The sequence below is a fragment of the Arachis duranensis genome, chromosome 2 (assembly GCF_000817695.3).
Source record: "Arachis duranensis cultivar V14167 chromosome 2, aradu.V14167.gnm2.J7QH, whole genome shotgun sequence".
In the NCBI taxonomy this organism is placed as follows: domain Eukaryota; kingdom Viridiplantae; phylum Streptophyta; class Magnoliopsida; order Fabales; family Fabaceae; genus Arachis; species Arachis duranensis.
This window is the reverse complement of record NC_029773.3, coordinates 17985583-17992056: the sequence shown is the minus strand read 5'-3', so window position 1 is coordinate 17992056 and position 6474 is coordinate 17985583. Positions and strand designations below refer to the sequence as shown.

The following is a 6474-nucleotide window of genomic DNA, read 5'->3' as shown; positions in this document are numbered from 1 at the left end:
TTGTACCCTCGCCTTTATCTTGATATATTCTGTGAGAGGGATAGGAATTGTACTGGATAATGTTTGTAATATTATTTCTATATATATGTATGTATATATATATGGATGTACTCTTTATGAGTTTTTGTAAGTTGTATGGTATCTATGGATGTACGTTATCGAACAAAAGTATTTTTGGAATGGTATTGCGGTTTAAAGTTTTTAAACAGGCTCATATTTTAGTATTAAATAGTATAAGTGTCGTCGTAATGTCCGAGCGATCAGAGTTGCGCAGCCGGAAGCGTGAGCTTTGGTAGTTAGGGTGTTACATTATGGTATCAGAGCAGTTCTTCCTGTAGAGCCTGAGGAATGGACTGACTATGCTTCAATTGCATACTCTGAGTGTTTGTCATGTATTAGGTCTTGTCGAATGATGAGAATTAGAGCTTTATGCACATGACGATCTATTGATTTAACGCTGTTAGTCTTTCATTGCATAACTCCTAATATTAAGTTTGGCCGGCTTAATACTAGTGAATTATGTATATGAAAGCACTGATGGGTTATCATAGATGAAATCCGAGTTTTGAGTAAAGCGAATCGCGGGTTTTGGGAACATTGGAAACTTTTTCTCGAGGCTATTCAGTTGTGTGTCTTGAAATTCTATTCGAGTCGACCTGTTCTTTCATATCCTAACTTGAAGTTCTTGTTTGCTACTCTTCTTGAAAAGTAGTTTGATGTTCCACTCTATTCCTCTATTCATATGTATTCTTGTTTGATCCTAAGTGTATATGCTTGTTTGAAATCCTTGTTGTGTCTGCCTTCTCTGTTTGAGTTTTTCTTGATTCATGTATTCTTTGCTATAGCTTTGAACTTGTCCTATTGCGTTGTGCATTTTAACTCTGGATTCTGAGTCCATTCTTGAGAAATTATTGATTTAGTTTTCCTCTTATTTGACAATGATTTCAGCCAATTTTGAGGTTTTATAAAAATTGCTGTTGATTAGATATATACTTACCTATATATGAAACTTTGAAATTTCTTATACAGTTTAACAACTATTTATTTCTAATACCTCACCTGTATTTTTACTGGTTTACGGAACTACACTTACTTCAATTGTAAATTGACTTTATAGTAATTGTACTATAGCTCCAGTGCATATCTTCATTTGATTATGTATTTGGGTATTTTTCAGAAATTCCGGAAAGAAATGGGATTTCTCGCTTTTGTCCCGGTTGAGTTTTGTTTGATAAACCTTACTTACTTCATTTTTATTTGAGTTTGATTTAGCATACCACATGATTTATGCCATTGTTGTTCTTTTGAAGATGTTGGACTCATGGCTTTCTTCTTATGAACGGACTCATTCTCTCTTAAGCTCTCCATCTCCATGAATGTCATGCTTGACCCTGTTTTTAACTAATCCTTTGCATCTTGTGAACATTACCATTGATCTTGGTTTGTCCTCTCTTGTGAATCTCATCCTTACGTGAGTCAGTTTGATTCGTTTCAAGATAGTGCCTTGTTTATTCTCTCATTATCTCTACAAGAGTTTTTAGTCAAAGATTTATCATTGAAAAATTTTAAATGATTGAGTTGCCTTTTCTATGACTTTTGTATTCTTTTGGATCAATTTAAAACTTGTTTGATGTTTCATGTCTAGTGGATCTTGTTTGAACTACTTTAAATTAAGATCCTTTCTTGCAAGGCTTGACTCCTTTTAGTATATCTTAAACTTCTTGAATGTTCTTCTGAGATGGTGATTTCAAGAACACTTTTGGAGTCTCGCTTTGAATCTTTTAAAGGAATTTTGAATTCTCTTTGAAGAAATATTAAATGGAATTTATTTTCTGTTGTTTGATTGAGATTGAAACCATTGCCCAATTTTAACGAAATTAATTTAAAGTTGGCATGCGCCATTTTAAATGAGGTTTCGGAAAAGCTTCCTTGTTTAGTGGAAATCAGTTCGTTTGTAACGCACCACTTATTTCCTCTACCAAGTTGTAAGCATGTTTTTACCATGGAGTTTCCTTTCTTAAAAGATTTTAACTTCCTCTTTCGTCCTTGCCATAAATGTTATACATGCTTGTTTGAATATAAAATTTTGATAATTATGAACAAGCATTTGATTACTTCCGAGTTTTTTTGAACTGCTTTTGGTTAAGCTGTGCACCTAATTATCTTTCTAAAATATTTGAGGAAATATTTTAGCTTCTAGCCAAACTTGTGTGCACCTTGTTTTTAAAATTCTACATGATCTGTTTCAACATGAAGTTGTATTATAGCAAAGTCACGTTTATGCTTTTGTTACTCTCTTGAAGAATGTTTATTACTTGACTTTCTTCCAGACTGCGAAATGATTTTTCCGCAAGTTTTCGATTATTTTATGAACAAAGTATTCGGAGGTATTTTAATCATGCTCTTGAGTTCTGTGAGCTTTGTCTTGGGTTTGAAATATTCTCTTCTGTAAACCTCATACTTCATCGACTCAGCTTGAAATTGTTTCAAACTAATGCGCTGATTTTCTGCTTATTGGTCCTATTGAATTTCTTTGATCCAAGGGTTATCTTTGAAGTTGTCAATTGAATTGTGTCTAGCAAACTTCATTGCTTGAGCATCCTTGTTTATTGGGAATTGGATACATTCTCTCAAATCTATGAGTACTATCCTTGACATTTGACTCTCCTTTCTAAATTTGATATCCTTCTGGGTAGACTCGAGAATTGTTTTGATACCACGTGCGACTTGTAGACGTAGTAACGCGATACGTTAGTTCTTTAAGATGTGATGTGTATACGGACGTTAAAGCGGTAGGTGTGCAACGTATGAGTTGTGGGCGTTTTGTTCCTTGCGAACGGGTTTGCGGTTGTTAGGCCTATGATTGGCTATGAGGTTGTAAAATGATTGGTGGAGTTGGGAAATTGAAGTTCTGAAGTGGGAACGAGGATTGTCAGCGAATGTTATGCCGCTGTTTAAATACCAACATGCCTTGCAGCCTTTTACCACACTAATTACCACTTTGCTTTGTGAACGCCCATCTTGACTTGCACCCCATTTTGGCACCTCAAGTTTTGTAAAGCTTTGAGATCATATAACCTTGTGCATTGAGCCTATCTTGTAACGTTTGCTTTACAATCACACTCCTACCCTTGCACCCTTATGCATATGACAATCAAAGTATTTGAAAATCGTATATAAGTCTATATGTTGAGATATTTTTGCTTATTCCTAAAATGTATTCAAGGGTGAACTGTTATGAAACTTCTTTCGTTTTATATCAATTTTCGAGGGCGAAAATTTTTATAAGGTGGGTAGAATGTAAGACCCAAAACCTTTGAAAAGTCTTTTTATGAGTAAGTCTCAAATCATATAGTTATTTATAGCCTTAATTCCAGAAATTATTTTATTAGAGATAATTAAGGCAATTTTTAATTCATTGGATTTGAGACGAGTTATGATTATTATCCAATTTTATAATTATTGGATTATTTTCTATATTTAAAGTATAAAGTTGATAGTTATGAAATAATAAGGATTTTATATGATTTGGATTAGATAAGTAATATTTTAAATATTATTACTGCTATTTTGAAAAATGAAGAAATTAAGTATATTATTTCTAATTTTTGGATTTGGGCATTTTATTGAAAATAATTTGTGAACTTGATGAGCAAATAGTATTTTCTATGTACAAATAGTGTTGGATTTAATTTGGGTTTCAATTACTATATTATTCCCAATTTTATGTGAAATTATCATAATGCCCTTAACCCTAATTTCAAAATGAAACCCTTCCCTAACTTAACTCCTTCAGCCGCTGAGTTCTCTTTCTCCTTCACAAGTTCAACACACACAGTTTCCTTTGTTATCCCTGAAAGAAAGAAGCAAAGAAAACGAAAAGGGGAATAAGGGAAAAGGAGATCCGAAGGAAGAAAGAGCACCGGGCAAGCAGTAGCTCGCCGGCTAGCCACGCTCTGCCGCCACGTCTAGCTCGCCGTCGATCGTGCTCCTGTTTGCCACCACCACAGCGCCGATTGCGCCGTCGCTAGGGAGGACAGAATCGAGAAGGGGTTGGCTCGTGAATGTGGGTGGTCGCGGGCTCGGAGCCGCCGCGTCTCCATCACCACCGCGTCCACGCCGTGCCGCCGCCTCTGTTCGCCACACCGTCACTCCTAGCCGCGTCGTCGCCAGTCGCGCGAGAGAGAGACGCGCCGTGAGGAGGGTAGCCACCGCGCTCAGCCACCATCACTTCCTGTCACCATCGAGGCTCGCGTCACTGTCACTCATGGCCGTTGCTCCTACTGTGCTCCATTCGAGTTCTGGGTTGAGCGCGCCGCTGTCACCGTTGGAAGCCGTTGCTGAGGCAGGGTTGCTATGGTGGTTGCTGTCCTTGTCAGTAGCGGGAGAGGATGAGATGCGATGATGGTGGGTGGTTCCCTCGCCCTTGCTGCCGGGCCGTCAGAATCTGCCGCCATGGCCGCCGGAGCTCCGGGCTGAGTTTCTGCCACTTGAGACCCTGCCGCCATCGTGTTCCACCGCCGGTAAGATTTTGAGTTTGGTTTCTGTTCTGTTGGAATTCCGAAAAGGTTGTTAACGCCGCGTGGTTGTTACAGTTACCGTCACTGGTGTTTTTGCTCGCGATTGTCACTTGGGGTTACTGACGGAGCCACTGCCGGGTTGATAAGGAGCTGCGGCTGCTTCATTTTGTTATTTCAGTGAGTATTTCGATTTTCGAAAGCCCTGCGTTAGTTCTCTGTTCCGTGTAATAAAGTATTTGCGATGTTAATGGTTTTAGGAGTTAGAATCTGGTTTGCTTATGCCGCTTGTAGCTGTTTCTGCTTTCGATTTTCAAAATTTTTCTTTTCTTTTTCGTTTTTTTTCCAACTTTGTTTTCGAAAAAAAATCAATAAAAATCCAAAAAAATTAGAAAATCATAAAAATCAAAAAAATATTTTGTGTTTCTTGTTTGAGTCTTGTGTTAATTTTTAAGTTTGGTGTCAATTGCACGTTTTAATTTTTCTAAAAAAATTTCGAAAATTCATACATTGCATTCTTCATGATATTCAAGTTGTTCTTAATTAGTCTCCTTGTTTGATCTTCATATTTTCTTGTTTTGTGTCTTTTGTTGTTTTTCATATGCATTTGTGAATTCATAGTGTCTAAACATAATTAAAAATTCAAAAATCAAAAAAATATCTTTTCCTTATTTTCCTCCAAATTTTCGAAATTTTGGGTTGACTTGGTCAAAGAATTTTAAAAATTAGTTGTTTCTTACAAGTCAAGTCAAAATTTCAATTTTGAAAAATCTTATCTTTTCAAAATCTTTTTCAAAAAATTTATATCTTTTCATTTTTTTTCTATTTTTCGAAAATTCCAAAAATCTTTTTCCAAATATTTTCAAAAATCTTTTTCTTATCTTTACATCTAATTTTCGAAAATTAGCTAACAATTAATGTGATTGGTTCAAAAATTTGAAGTTTGCTACTTTCTTGTTAAGAAAAGTTCAATCTTTAAGTTCTAGAATCTTATCTTGTAATTTCTTGTTAGTTAAGTATTTTTAAAAATTAAATCTTTTTCAAAATATCTTTTTCTTAAAAATCTTATTTTTTATTTATTTTATTTTATTTTTTTATCTTATCTTTTTCAAAAATTTTATCTTTTTCAAAATTTGATTTCAAAATATCTTATCTAACCACCTATCTTCTTATCTTTTCAAAATTTGATTTCAAATCTTTTTCAATCAACTAACTAACTTTTTGTTTGTTTCTTATCTTTTTCAAAACCACCTAACCACTTCTCCCTCTCTAATTTTCGAAAATACTTCTCCCTTTTTCAAAAATTCTTTTTAATTGTTTTAAATTTTAATTTTACTCTTATTTTGTCTTTGATTGTCGAAAATCACTAACCTTTTTCAAAACTATTTTCGAAATTTCCCCCTCTTTTCTTCTTCTATTTAATTATTTAATTACTAACACTTCTCTTCACCTCTCTTCATCTAAAAATCCAAACTCATTATATCCCTTGTGTTTGGATTCTTCTCCCCTTTCTTCTTCTACTAACATAAGGGAATCTCTATACTGTGACATAGAGGATTCCTCTTTCTTTTCTTGTTTTCTTCTCTTTCATATGAGCAGGAACAGGAAAAAAGGCACTCTTGTTGAAATTGATCCAGAACCTGAAAGGACTCTGAAGAGAAAACTAAGAGAAGCTAAATTACAACAATCCAGAAATAACCTTTCAGAAATTTTTGAACAAGAGAAGGAGATGGCAGCCGAAAATAATAATAATAATGCAAGGAGAATGTTTGGTGACTTCACAAAGCCAACGTCCAAGTTTGATGGAAGAAGCATCTCCATTCCTGCCATTGGAGCCAATAACTTTGAGCTGAAACCTCAGCTAGTTGCCTTAATGCAACAAAACTGCAAGTTTTATGGACTTCCATCTGAAGATCCTTATCAGTTTTTAACTGAGTTCTTGCAGATCTGTGAGACT

At 35.0% G+C, this 6474-nt stretch overlaps 1 long non-coding RNA gene across 2 annotated transcripts in view; it reads left to right on the top strand.

Annotated features, from left to right (window-relative positions):
- Positions 1 to 4458: 4458 nt before the first annotated feature.
- LOC107472245 (uncharacterized) overlaps positions 4459 to 6474 on the top strand; it is a 14606-nt gene continuing 12590 nt past the window's right edge. The window contains exons 1-3 of one of the 2 annotated variants that reach the window (XR_001588728.3): positions 4459 to 4523; positions 4596 to 4697; positions 4778 to 4827. This is a non-coding gene — a long non-coding RNA (uncharacterized LOC107472245). Of the gene's footprint in view, positions 4524 to 4595; positions 4698 to 4777; positions 4828 to 6474 lie in introns of those variants that run through there. The other variant, XR_008006143.1, reaches the window with a different exon arrangement.